We start from the raw sequence: 15000 nt of genomic DNA, 5'->3' as shown, positions 1-15000 counted from the left end.
CACGAGTATGTTCGGCTGTTATATCTGCAAAAGGTGGCTCCATTGATGAGTCAAAAATTTAGATTAAATTTTGTTCAACAAAACGATTCCATGATTTCTTTTTTTATCTGCAATTGTTTATTTGTTCTCTGCTTTAATTTCAGAGTACATTGAAACATTAAACTGCTAAAATTTCAGTAAGAACTGGAAAAATGGGGGTGTTCTAAAACTCTTGACTGGTAGTGTGTATGTATATGTGTATATGTGTATATATATATATATATATGTATATACAAACATGTATCAGTTAATCAATTTTCTGCTACTTCCCTTGATGGCCTCTTCACGACTCATATAATTTGATATCTTCGATCCTCCAGAATATGTATCAATGGGTTTAAGAATACGAGTAAACCTACTCCTGACAAGGTAGTAGCAGTAAGGGTCCTGTTATTATCCTCTCTGGGGTATATAGATTGCAGTTGATCTCGGTTCAGATCCATGAGTTTGTTGGGGACGTGATGAGCATATAATGCATCAAGAACGTCAGGTTTCCTTCCTTTCAGTTTCATTATAAGCAGCAGCAGTGACTGTTTGAAAAGGTAATCTCACGTGTTTGTGTTGCGATATATTTTTTTCATTTCTGGAAGGGGTGTTCCATGAAACTGCCACAAGAAGCTATTTATACAAATTAACACGGTGTTTGTCAAAGGAGTTAAAAACCCCTTGGGGAGAGGGGATATTTTCAGTGTTAATATTGTTTTGTAATAACATTAATATTAAGCTTTTATCACGAGTGTTATTACTTTTGTTATTCGAAGCAGCCTTGAAAAAAATACCACGATTAGCTACCTTAACATGGATATACACCTCAACACGCATTTCACCCAAGGATGAAAACCCACTTGGGCTGGGGGGCAAATTAAGTCACTTCATCCTACATCGTGTGACCCTAATTATTCCTCATGCTAAGTTTGGATGAGATTGGAAAAGTAACGACCGAATGCATCATGGTCAAGATTAGACAGATAGACAGAAACCTAATTGTGTATTTTCGTATGATGAACTCTTGAAACAAAAATAAAAAAAATAAACTTGAAACAATTACAATTTTCACATTGCTACTTTACCACGGAGACTTGATTAAAAAAAACTTGCACAACGATGCATTTTATTGGATCCAGCAACAAGTATTATTTGTTGAAACTGCACGATCATTCCAAAATCAAATATTACAAGTTGGATTCTCAATGACATTTCAAATACACTCACTGAGAAAAGGTAAATATTTGTGCAAAGGTTCACCTTTAATGCAACAGAAACAAATTGCAAAATTTCTCAACAAAATTAAAAATCACAAATTGCTTTTTGAAATAGTACACATTATGTCATACACAAGAAAAACCATTCCTTCCAAAAATGTGTAGAGGAATTCATGATCATATTGTTACGGATCTGGAAACCATATGCATTCAACATACAGATGTCCCAAAAGTCAGTTATGTCGTTAAGTATGTGTGTAGTCAGATCCCCTTCCTTTTGTCTAGTGGGAAAATCAAAGGCGTGCGTTGCAATTTCTTTTAGTTAGGTTGTTATATCGAACAAGCCATCTCACAACCATCCCATCTGCATGACCCCTCAGCCCATCACTAGAGTGTACGAGGTGCAGTGGGACGCCAGAAGCACGCGAGCCAGCATCTACTCCGCTTTATTGCGCGACCAGAAGCACACTCTTGCCACCCCTAGCGGGCGAGGCATGATATACGAAAACCCAATCACGTGACACAGCACACTCCTCCCCTCGTAAAATGACCCGTCACACAATGAACGGACAATCACAACATTACCATCTGAAACCCATCAACACTCATAATCCTCCAAGTACCGCGGCCGCACCCTGACCCGCCTCGGACGGGCAGCGCCACCAGACAGCCCAGGCTCAGACGCCTCCCGGCTCGTTGAGGTGACACCCTCGCCGGACTTGCACTTTCCGCAACACCAGCCACCCCCGACCGCCCAGCCTGCTCGACGTCCCGGGTAGGACGGCATCAGGCGAAGACCCCCTTGGCTCCGGCCCAGCCAGCCCCGGCGATACAACGTCAGGTGCCGGCGATCCTACCGGTGGGGGTCCCGCATCGTTCGGCTCGGGAAGGTGTAGGGGGGGGGTGACGCTGAACAGCGATCATGCATTTGGTCCACGTGCCGCTTCCACACATCCCCACCATCAGTCCGCACCATGCAATTCGCCGGCCCCAGCACCACAGAGACCACCGCCGGCACCCATTTGGAACCGTGGAAATAATCGCGCACCATTACCCGCTGCCCCACCTCGAAGCTGCGCGGCCGCGTCGGACGCGACATTGCCCCACTCCCCGACCCTCCAGGTCGCAGCAAATCCAGCCTGGACCGCAAAGCCCGTCCATAGAGACGAATGGCAGGCGAATCACCCGTGACAGGATGAACTGCGTTCCTGTAATGGAGCAAAAAGACATCGACCACCGTCTGCACAGGTGCAACACCCCCCTTGCGCAAAGCCCGCTTCAACATCTTGACAAACGACTCAGCTTGGCCATTCGTCTCAGGGTGATACGGTGCGGACCTTAGATGTCGAATACCATTCTGGCGCATAAACTCATCAAATACACCCGCGATGAACTGCGGACCATTATCAGAGACCAGGATCTCCGGCAACCCTTTATTAGCAAAGATCGTCCGCAGCTTCTCTACTGTAATGTTTCCTGAAGTATGCTCGTCCGCCGTTTTCCCCGCAATGAGCACATCGTCCAGGTAGGTCTGAGCGGGCAGGCCAATGCAAACCTGATCCATGGCTTTCTGCCACAAAGCTGGGGCCGAAGCAATCCCAAAACAGAGTCGGGTATATTGATAGAGTCCTTGACACGTGTTGATTGTCAAAAGCTCGCTACTCCCGGGATCCATCGGCAGGTGAAAATATGCATCACGCAGGTCTAGCTTCGTGAAGTATTGACTCCCCGCTAATCGCGCATATATTTCATCGATTGACGGCAGTGGGTATTGCTCCACTCTGAGCCCCGGGTTAACCGTGGATTTGAAGTCCCCGCACAATCGGAGGTCTCCATTCCGTTTCAGCACCGTGACAACCGGGGTGGCCCAGTCCGAGCACGACACCCGTTCGATCACTCCACAGGCCTCCAGCCTATCCAGTTCACCCTTGACTTTGTCCCGCAGGGCATACGGCACTCGATGCGGTTTACAAAACCGAGGAACCACCCCCTCCTTCAAGAAGAGTTTTGCCTCCATGCCCTTGAGTTTTCCAAGGTCGTCGCTAAACAACCCTTGATGTCTTTGAAGAATCTCCTCCAACTGATCCTCCCACTGGCTCGGCACGGGTTGCACAAGGTGAACTGCGGCCCAGTCTAGCCTGATGTGGGCCATCCAATCTCGGCCGAGGAGAGACGGCCCCCTCCCCCGCACGACGTACACCCGAAGCGTGGCGACCTGGCCTTGGTACCGCACAGACACGTCTGCCATCCCGACTGGCGTTATCTTCTCGCGGGTGTACGTGAACAGCGTGAGGTTTGACCTGATAAGCTTCAAGCCGTTGAGTCTACGCGCGGTCTGTTCGCCGATGAGCGACACCGCTGCTCCCGTATCGACCTGGAACGTGATCGGCGTTTCGTTCACTTCGACTTCCACCGTCATCGGGCGCGCCGTCGCCGGGCCAGTGAAAACAGGCTCAACAACGGCCGCTGGTTCCGCCCGAGTCGCCTCGCACATCGCCGTCCATGACCTTAACGGTGGCCGTCGCCCCACGGCACACACGCGCCAAATGACCCACCTTGTGACAATTCAAACACACGTTGCCTTTACACGGGCATGCACGGCGCAGGTGTCGACCTCCACATCCCAAGCATGTCCGCGGGGAAACCCCGCCGCACGCGGCCGTCCGACCCGCATCGAAGGTCGTGCGCACGTCCCGGGGTGCTCGCGACCCCGCGTGGCCGGTGATGGCTCGAACATCCCCGCGAGTCTGCTCGACCGCTGTAGCCGTGCTGACCGCCGAGTCGAATGTAATGGTTTCATCCTTCAGCCGTAAAACCGCTGAAACCATTTTCGCATCTCGTAAACCAGCAATAAAACGATCTCTGAGCCGAGCTGGCCGCTCCCCTGCCGTGAACTTGCAGGCCACAGAAGAACGCTTAATCCGCGCCACGAAATCAGCGACGCGTTCCTCTGCCCCTTTCGAGAGGCGATCGAACTGGACTCGAGCGAGCTGCAATGACTTCTCCGGCGCCATGTGTGCTTTCATTTTCTCCACAATGTCCCGAAACGACAGCCCGTCATCCCGGGGCCTGTTCGGTGCCACTAAATCACCCAGCAGCCGATAATGCTCCGGCGAAAGCGAAGCGAGCAAGATCGACTTCTGTTTGCTCTCGTCGACCACATCGTTCGCGTGGAAATAGCATTCCAATTGCTCCGAAAACAATTCAAAGTCGTCCCCGTCGAAAACGGGCACAAGTCCGTATTCAACCATCCTCGTCAGCCAACTAGAGTGTACGAGGTGCAGTGGGACGCCAGAAGCACGCGAGCCAGCATCTACTCCGCTTTATTGCGCGACCAGAAGCACACTCTTGCCACCCCTAGCGGGCGAGGCATGATATACGAAAACCCAATCACGTGACACAGCACACTCCTCCCCTCGTAAAATGACCCGTCGCACAATGAACGGACAATCACAACAAGACCATCTGAAACCCATCAACACTCATAATCCTCCAAGTACCGCGGCCGCACTCTGACCCGCCTCGGACGGGCAGCGCCACCAGACAGCCCAGGCTCAGACGCCTCCCGGCTCGGTCGAGGTGACACCCTCGCCGGACTCGCACTTTCCGCAACACCAGCCACCCCCGACCACCCAGCCTGCTCGACGTCCCCGGGTAGGACGGCATCAGGCGAAGACCCCCTTGGCGCCGGCCCAGCCAGCCCCGGCGATACAACGTCAGGTGCCGGCGATCCTACCGGTGGGGGTCCCGCATCGTTCGGCTCGGGAAGGTGTGGGGGGGGTGACGCTGAACAGCGATCATGCATTTGGTCCACGTGCCGCTTCCACCACCAACCAGCTGCCTTCTCGCACGCTGACGAGCCAAGGCAAGATCTCGCGGTTCCGGTTTCTCAGCTCCCACAAACGTTGTAACTCTTTCACAACGACCTTTGCAACATTGATACTGTTGCTCGACAAGTATGAACCTGCGTGGAAGACTGGCTGGGGTTTCCTGGCAGGGGCCAAAACCCTGCCCAGGAAGGGCGAGTCCATGGGAGCCTGCCCAATCAGGGCGGGGAGTGATGTCTGTTCAAGCGAGCCCCACCCCGTTGAGGGAGGTCCATAAATTCACGAGTAGTCTCTGAGGCAGAGGTGGTTTTTTTGGGTTGTTACGAAGGGGTTGTTATGAAGGGGTTGTTACGAAGGTTGTTCGGAGGTTTTCGACAGGGTTGTTGTTGAGGGTGCAGTTCTTTTGAAGCGGAGGGTTGAGCAGAAGGTCGTGAAGGCGGCGAGCGTGTCTCTGCTGGCCCTCTACAAGGAAAGGAAAGAGCGACCCTGACCCTCCGTGGACCCCGCTATTCACCACCTGAGCTCTGCCATGAACCATGAGTCCCACATGTGTGACTGGGGACCAAACCAACGACCATTGGCAGGTGCCACGTTGCGGAGCACCCGCTTCCTCCGACGGTCTGGTACCCAGCTGAACTCTGACTTCCAGCTCGTCTCTCTCCTCGGCTGCGAGGGTCCAATAAAGAACTCTGGGTTTCTTTTCATTTGTGTGTGTGTGTGTCTGCATATGGGCCCGTCTTGTAAGTAGAATTGAATAAGTGTTTTTGGATCATTGTAAATATTCCTTGCTTGCATATTCGCGTTGTCTTGCCATGTCTTTTACTGTAAATAAAATTTGTTAGAAATGTTCCCAGTCCGTTTCCGTCCCTTCTTGCAATGGTCCAGCATGGTTCGAATCTTAGTTTTGCCGGGTTTTTATACTCGATAATCCGTTCATTGCAGCCGGCACAGCTTTGGCAGTTTCCACTCGGCTGCACCTGAACCGGAGTTGGTCGTCGGTAGTTGGAACTCTTCCGCAGTCGGTAGAGTGACCCGGTATGACCAAGACGTGCCGAAGGCGTGGTTTCCCCGGTAGTCAAAATCACGTAGTTAATTAGGTAAATTGGTTATAGACAAATAGACCCTCCGCTACGCGGTTGAAATATTGGCGACCACGGTCGGTTCAGCGACCCGCCGCGTCACTGAATTATCCGGAGCAACGGCCTACAATTCTGGGGAGTCTGGTGAAGACGACGTAGCTTTCCCCACCTTGTGGTCGTTCTCGCCACCAACCCCCAGCCCGCAACAATATGTTGAACAAACTCCATTGGAATGTCATGAACTGAAAGCCAAGAAGTATCCATGACATACCTTATTTTATATTTAGCTGGTGATGTGGGCAACACTTCCGAATTATTTTTAGGAGAAAGCATTTTAGTGCCCATCAAAAGTTGCACTGAGGGAATAAACCTTTTTTTTTCTGTATACCTTGTCGAGGCTCGTATGAGAGCTAACATAAAATGCACAGCAAGGGGGGCATGGGACAAGAGGGGTGGGAGTGGGAAGGACAAAACAGTGGGGAACAGAGACATTAGGAGATCTGTGGAAGGGAGAGGGATAGGGCGGGGAACATGGGGAATGCAAGATAGACATTACAGGGACTTTCAGGTAGGAAAGCAGGGAATTTCAAGGAGGTGGGCTTGGGTGGATTATCGGGGTAGAAAAGATCGAGGATTTGGATGGGGGATGATAAGAGGTGGTGGTGAACACCTGTTTTGAAGGACTGGAGGGAAGAATGGGGTTGAATAGAGTGAGGGAGTTTATTCCAAAGGCCGGAAAAAAGAGGAATGAAAGAGTGAAGATGAGCAGTGATTCGTGATTTTGGGAGTTTTACCAGAAGGGGTTGTTAGCTGACCTTGAGCGCCCTGCGGAAATGTGGTCGGGACAAATCGCAGAGAGAGCAGGGGGCGAGGCTGGAGAGGAGACGGTAGAAGATAGAAAGACAACCGACCTGCTTGTGGTGAGAGTGAGAGAGTGAGAGAGAGAGAGTGAGAGAGAGAGTGAGAGAGAGAGAGTGAGAGAGAGAGAGTGAGAGAGAGAGAGAGAGAGAGAGAGAGAGAGAGAGAGAGAGAGAGAGAGAGAGAGAGAGAGAGAGAGAGAGAGAGAGAGAGAGAGAGAGAGAGAGAGAGAGAGAGAGAGAGTGAGAGAGAGAGAGAGTGAGAGAGACAGACAGTGAGAGAGAGAGAGAGAGAGAGAGAGAGAGAGAGAGAGAGTGAGAGAGAGAGAGAGAGAGAGAGAGAGAGAGAGAGAGAGAGAGAGAGAGAGAGAGAGAGAGAGAGAGAGAGAGAGAGAGAGAGTGAGAGAGAGAGAGTGAGAGAGAGAGAGAGAGAGAGAGAGAGAGAGAGAGAGAGTGAGAGCGAGTGAGTGAGTGAGTGAGTGAGAGAGAGAGAGAGAGTGAGAGAGTGAGAGAGTGAGAGAGTGAGAGAGTGAGAGAGTGAGAGAGTGAGAGAGTGAGAGAGTGAGAGAGTGAGAGAGTGAGAGAGTGAGAGAGTGAGAGAGTGAGAGAGTGAGAGAGTGAGAGAGTGAGAGAGTGAGAGAGTGAGAGAGTGAGAGAGTGAGAGAGTGAGAGAGTGAGAGAGTGAGGGAGTGAGGGAGTGAGAGAGTGAGAGAGAGAGAGAGAGAGAGAGACCCAAAGACTCAGCCTCACCACAGGAGATACCAATGATCCTAAATGCCTTGGTTTTCACAGCGTGAAGCTGAGAAAGGTGAGAGGTAGGATCACCAGCCCAGAAGGGAGAGCAGTACTCCATTAGGCTGCAGATGAAAGCTTTGTACATGGTCAGGAGCTCAGGTGGGCCGAGGAAGGACTTTGCTTGACGCAGGATTCCCGTCGGCGACTGGCTTTGGAGGCGAGGTTTGAAATGTGGCTTTTCCAGGAAACATCATGGCAGATAGTGAGACCCAGAAGCTTGAAAGAAAGGACTTCTTCCAGAGGATTGTTGAGAAAGTAGATGGGTGTGGGGGGTGGGGAGGGAAGTTCTAAACGGTCCTTTCAGAGAGACATAGTGAGAGTGTGAGATTTGTCTGGATTGAAAGACATGTTCCACGTGTCGGACCAGTTTGTAATTTTATCCAGATCTTCAGTGAGCGAAAAAGCTGCTGCTTGTCAGTCTGAGCGATGACAGATGGTACAACAGAGGGTGGAGTCAGCAGCAAAGAGATAAAGAGGATTATCCAGAGAGTCGGAGAGATCATTGACGAAAAACAGAAAAAGAACAGGGCTCAGAACGATGCCTTGAGGATCTCCAGCCTGGACAGGAAGAGGGGATGAAAGAACTCGATTTAGGGCCACACGTTGACTGTGACAGGAGAGGAAGTTTGCGAGCCATGAGTTGAGATGGCCTTGGATACCATAGGAAGAGAGTTTGGTGAGCATGGCAGGGTGCCAGACTGTGTCAAAAGCATGCGATATGTCGAGGGATGTTGCTCTGATTTCATGTATGGCATTGAGGACCTCCATCCATTGTTGGGAGAGCAGAAGCAGCATATCCAGGGTAGAGTGACCTGGTCTGAAACCAAATTGATGATCGGAAATCAAGTCATTGGAGAAGTGGAAGGATTTAATGTCTGGAAGCGATGAGGGATTCCATAACCTTGCTGATGATTGGGAGAAGGCTGATTGGTCGGTAGTTGCAGGGGTCTGTTTTGGCACCTTTTGTACGCAGGGCAGTAATGTTTGCTGATTTCCAACCAGATGGCAGATGACCTTGAACAAGTGAGAGGGTGAATCGAACAGAGAGAGGGTGAGCAAGAGCAGAGGAGCAGGTTTTTATGACACGAGGGCTGATGCCGTCTGGACGGGTTACAGAATCTGAGTCGAGGTTTGACAGCAAGCTCTCCACCTTGTCAGGAGAAAAGGAGAGAGTCCAGCAACAGCTGGGTGCGACTGGGTAAGGTGGGTCGAGAAGGTGATGGGTTTCGGACACAAGATTTAGCTGCAAGCACCGAGTTTAGGCATTCAGCCTTTTCACGTGCGGTATCAGCAGTGCGGCCATTTGAGGTAAGGGAGGGGATGGAGGGGGAACATACACCAGAAACAGATTTGATTAGATGCCACCAGGATTTGGAGGAGGGAGAGAGTTTTGAGAGTTCAGACTTGAGATGAGAAAGATGTTTTCTGGCTCTCCTGAAGGTAGATACACACTTGCTCTGAGCTTTATGGAAGGACTTGAGAAAACCCTCAGTTGGGTTTGCTTTCCATGAGGCAAAGGCAAGTTGTTTCAGGACAACTGCCTCGCCACAAGCTTCAGTGAACCAAGGGCGGGAGGAAGGGTGGGACAACGGAAGACGAGAGGAGATGAGATAGATAGATAGATAGATAGATAGATAGATAGATAGATAGATAGATAGATAGATAGATAGATAGATAGATAGATAGATAGATAGATAGATAGAGAGAGAGAGAGAGAGAGAGAGAGAGAGAGAGAGAGAGAGAGAGAGAGAGAGAGAGAGAGAGAGAGAGAGAGAGAGAGAGAGAGAGAGAGAGAGAGAGAGAGAGAGAGAGAGAGAGAGAGAGAGAGAGAGAGAGAGAGAGAGAGAGAGAGTTTCTTTGAAAGAATTCCCAGGATGAGGTGACGTCAGAGACGGTAACAATGGGAGAGCAGTCTAGAGGTTTGATGGCTGCTTGGAGACCCTGCCAGTCACCCTGAGTGAAATGCCAGACTCGACGGTGCTGAGGTGGTTCTCCAATAACAGCAAGAGAGATGTCTACTTCGACAAACACGTAGTCAGAAGAACCGATTGGAGCGCGAGGAAGAACAGCAGTTATTTTCAGGAAAATTTGTCAAAACCAGATCCAAAAGAGATGGAGTTCTGTTGGTTGAGATCTGGGAAGGAAAGATGACCGATTGAGTCAGTCCCAATGAGTCGCAGAAGTCTTTTGCTGAAGTGCCATGGCAGGTGAGAGAGGTACCCACACCCAGCCAACTGGCATGATGACAATTTAAGTCACCACAAATGAGGAAGAGAGAGTTTGGATGAGAGGATAGAAGTTGGTCCATGTTTTCCGATAGTGAGGTGTAGATGGAGTCATCACTGTTTGGTAGATGGTACAGTACACATATAAACATGAGGTGGGAGTGGAGGGGAAGCCGTAGCTAGAGGTATTCCTGGGGGTGTGGGGGAGTGAGGGCAGTGCATGGAGAGTGAGGAATGGAGTCTTTGATGAAGAGAGCAACTCCTCCACCAGGACGAGGCTCAGGTCTGTCGGGACCGGAGGGAGTAACCAGGAGGAGGGAGTAACCAGGGAGAGATACTTGGGAGTCAGACACGTCTTGAGGGAGGAAAGTTTATGTTAGGCAGATTATGTCTGTTATGTCAGTGGCAACCTGTATGGAAAGATCTGTAAGGTTTGAGCGAAGGCCCTGGATGTTTGAGGTCCACACTGTTAATGAAGAGGGAGGGGAGGAGGCTTTTGGTGCAGGGGAGGGAGGGGAGGGGAGGGAAGGGAGGTAAGGAGAGTTGAAAGAGTGTGGGTGATTGCAGAAGAGTGAGGGGAGGGGGCCAGATGAGGAGGAGAAAAGGCTCTGTGGTGCTGGGTTGAGGTACAGTAGGGAGTAATAAGAGAGGGGCAGAAGGCAGTTGAGGATTTGAGGAGGTAGAGTGATGAGGTGGTGGAGAGAGTGCAGGGTAAGGAGGCAGCTTTGTGGATGAGGGGGGGAACTTTAAGAAGGGTGAGTGAGGGGGTGAATGGTGGGAGAAGGGTGAGAGTTGAGGGAGAAAGGTTGGCGCGGGCGGAGTTTTTCAGAAAGGTGAGAGCCAAGCTTGGAGGGGGGAGAGTGTGATGGTTGCTTTGAGAGGGAGGGGTGAGAGGGGTGAGTTGACATTGAAGTTGGATAAAAAAATGATGGTTGAAGGAAAGTGAACACTCAGATTAAACTGGGTTTTTTTTAATTTTTAGTTCAGAAATGCGACTGAAGACATTTCTTGATGGATGCAATAAGGGCGAATTAAGAGAATGGAGAGAAGAAACAATGTAACAGTTAGATTTTTGAGTAAAGGTATGAAGGACGGGTCGAATTGAGAGCAGTCTGTTGAAATAGAAAAAGAGTAGTGAATTATGATACAGTAATGAGAACCACACGTGTGAAAGAGGAAGATGAAGCATTATCTGAGATAGTTATTATTATTATTGTTATTATTTTTGTCGAGATTGCATAAGGTTAGGTGAAGGAAAAGTTGAAGAAAAAAATGTTCGGTGAATGGTGAATTTGGATCGGTAAACGCAGAGGGTGGAAACGGATCACGTGGTTACGGGAGGTGTGTCGTTAAAAGTGAATTTATTTATTACGATTACTGTTACATTTTTTAACTGGCATTGCATAACATTCGGAAAAGGAAAGGTTTAAGTGAAATTGTGGAGGTGTATGGTGAATTTGGAATGGTAAATGCAGAGTGAAGCTGATGGGTTGATGAAAAGTTAACAGGAAGAGGCTGGAGAGACACGTGGTTACAGAAGGTGTTTCGTTAGGAAGGATACAAGGAAAATGATTATTATTTTTGATGGATTTTTGAAGATGAGGTAAGATTGGAGAATGGAAGGTTGTGGGAAGAAATCGTAAAGGTAATGGTAGGAGTGGGTCACCTCAAATAGAAGAAAGATGGTGTGCCGGCAGGAGGAGGAAGAAGAAGTAAAAGGAGAAGAAGAAGAGGAAGAAGAAGAGGAAGAAGAAGGATCGGTACTCGTGGGTATGGGGGGAGAAAGGGTTGTTGTATTTTTGATTTTTTTTTAAATTTAAGACAAGAAACAGAGTGAGTAGTTGGGAGGGATCGATGGCGGGCGTTGGGAAAAGTGGGGAAAATAGAAATTGATGGTAATAAGGAGAAAATACAAATAAATGACTGTACACCGAGACGGGAAGGACGAGTAGGCCTCAAGGAGCCCGAAAAGACAAGGTCGACGAAATCTCACAAAATAGCATGATTTTTAAATAAAACTGAACTAGGAACACACAGTAACCATGTAGGTGAGAAAATGAACAGTTAAAACATGACAAACAACAACCGGAAACTTAACTTTGAGAAAATCGGCAGATACCCCTGAGAGAACCAGCCATAGCTTCAAACCCAGAACCGGAAGTGAAACCTGGAAAAATCCGGAACACTGATCACCATCTCAGACATAGAGCCTTGCAGATCTTACAAAGTCATTGTAGGATTGACAGGGACATCCTGAACCAGTTTCCTGCTCGACTGGCTATTGAGTTTTGATGGGCGACCTGATCTGGGTAGAGTCTGGGTGGTATGATACGTCTTTAACTTCTTAATGATGGATTTCATCGTACTCAGAAATTATGAGTGACTTTCAAATCTTCTTCTAACCCTCTCCTGAACGGTGCTTCTCCACCACTTTCAGTCTGACTTATTTGGAAAGATCCTTGGTGTTCATGTTTATCTTGTTGGTTGACCAAGTTCCCATCGTGTGCTGCCTTTTTGGCTGTTGGTTGAATCATTGGTTTGGGGCGCAGCTATGCTGCTGATGCAGTGCCCCCATCACCAGTAGACTGGTGCTCATTTCACCGACCTCAGAAAGATGACAGGCTGAGTCAACCCTCTGGTCTTAATTCAGTGGCCAACGGTAATCTAACTCAGGACCCTAAGATCCCAAGCCACCACCGAACCACTAAGCCAACACCAGGATTGGTTAACCCAGTGAGTTGCCCCTGAAAACTCCTTGGATAAGTGGGAGAGCTGAATTTTTAAGTTAAACTACTGATTACACACAGCTGAAACTGATTACACTTTTATATAACCATTCAAAAAATACTTTCCTCCTGAAGTAATTAAGGATAAATTAGGTGAAGGGGTTGAATACTTATGGAACTGAGAATTATCTGATTTTTCTCTGTTAATCAAACTTATTCACATTTCATCTGCATTATTTAGATTTATCACTTTGGGGTAGTCTGTGAAGACTCATGTACATATATATATATATATATATATATATATATATATATATATATATATATATATATATATATATATATATATATATATATATATATATATATATATCTGTGAGATATAAATGTACATATTTATACACACATATATGGATATACTGACACTTTTGTACATATTTATACACATATATGTACACACACATATGTATATATTGTTACGGTTGTGGAAATTCGCATTACAAGGAAGTCCTCAGGTGAGATATCTCGATAAGTCAAGTAAAGTTAGCCCACACCCGTTGTAGAGAGGGAATTTATGCGATACATTAGGGCTGCGATCCTTCTCAGTTCGCCATTTTTCTTTCTCTATGGTTATTTTCGACCATTAAGCCGAGGCAACAACATGTGGCAAACACCACCACCTTCTCAACTCCATCCCGCAAACATCGCTTCACCGCCATTCCCAAACGACGCCCTGACAACCACCAAACCACCACAGAAAACCCTCCACACACCCATCGCCTTTCTCCTTCCCAACCATTCCCAGACACCACCAGTCAACACCAAATGTCGTGCTGTCCAGGAGCTGTTCGGTAGTTGGTGCACGCAACGCGTCGAGCCGCGGGTCCAAATGCGAGAGGAATTAGGATCAGAAATCGCTTCACGCCCACTTCTCCACCGTCCAATGGGCGAGCGCGGGCTGGTTTGGCCCCGCCTCCAAGCGCGTGTATGTGAATTCCGTTTATGCAAATATGCGGATCAGGGGAGGTTTCACGCCCCTTTTTGCCCGACCAATGGCTGACCAGGGGGCGGTGTAGCCCCGCCTCCAGAAATCGCGTCCTGATACTGGAATTTGCATGCATTGGCTTCCCCTGCGCCTATAAAGACGTGAGCACAAGGTGGCTCGGGGTTGTTGCGTGTTGGATATTGCATGTTGGGTGTTGGGCTGGCTGGTCGGAGTCCAAGTTGAGTGCGCGCGGTGGAGCTGCAGCCGGCTGGTCGGGGCAAGGAAGCTCAGGTCGAGTCAAGTGAGGACGGCGGTCGGCGACGAGGTTGCGGTGTGGGGGATCGCTCGGTCTCGTCGCGGGACCCAAGCCGGCCAGCCATTCCCCTCTCCCTGAGCAACAACGATTCCCCCCCGCCATTTGTGCTGAGAATACTGCCGAGGGAGCCCCTGTTCCTACCCCACCCTAAACATGGTGCCAACAAGACCGCTCGCCCAGCGGAGCACGCCGGAGAGGACTCGCCGACCACGCCAGGGCACGGGAGTCGGGCGCAGCGGCGCAAAGCATTCTGCGGCTTGCCAACCATCGCATCACGAGGACCGCGGGTAAGACCTCCCCGGGTCTGCGTGGACCTGGCCCGATCCTCCAGGCTCCATGTACACATTTGGTCTAAGGGCCTGTCTGCCTCCTTGCCTATGAGGGGTGTGGCTTTCTTCCTTTTCCTTTTTGCGTAAACGCTTGTGGTGGCACCGTCTTTCAAGTAAAACTGTGTAAGTGTTGCACGTGTGTACGCATATAGTCGGTTTTTAAATTGTTTTTCTTGCATTTGCTTTTTGTGCATTTTGTATGGCTGAATATACATGCTTGCTTTGTGTCCGTGTGTCGCGCAATAAAATGCTTACTTGTTGAACTGTTCCCGCTCTGCTTCGTCTCCATCCTTTTTATTGACTCTCACCATCCTGCATCACGTAAAGGATTGGCAGTGGGGTTTAGACACCCAATAAATAATCACGTCCATCGAGGTCAGCGATAACACCGCTCGGTTATCACTGTAGCATGGAACGGACCGCTTAAGCGGTTCGTGTCCTAGGCTTGACCTGCGCATTCGAGGTACGATCGCCCGATTAACCATCCGCGTAGGTATTTGGTAGGTCGAGTTTGGCGAACAACCCTATCCTGTGCGGGTGAAGGCGATTGGCACGGTGTGGTGAGGTCGAAAGACCCACCCGTGACTGGCTCCGGGCGGTAGTTCCCGAAGGGTCACGAC

The 15000-nt window shown here is 49.3% G+C and overlaps 1 protein-coding gene across 1 annotated transcript in view; it reads right to left on the bottom strand.

Moving 5' to 3' along the window:
* Positions 1 to 15000, bottom strand: part of LOC147031292 (POU domain, class 2, transcription factor 1-like) — a 244250-nt gene that overhangs the window by 109482 nt on the left and 119768 nt on the right. The gene's annotated exons all lie outside the window — the stretch shown is intronic.

This window comes from Eptatretus burgeri, chromosome 2 (assembly GCF_056783735.1).
Source record: "Eptatretus burgeri isolate ZD-2024b chromosome 2, Ebu_testis_v1, whole genome shotgun sequence".
NCBI lineage: Eukaryota > Metazoa > Chordata > Myxini > Myxiniformes > Myxinidae > Eptatretus > Eptatretus burgeri.
This window is presented reverse-complemented; position numbering and strand designations above follow the sequence as displayed.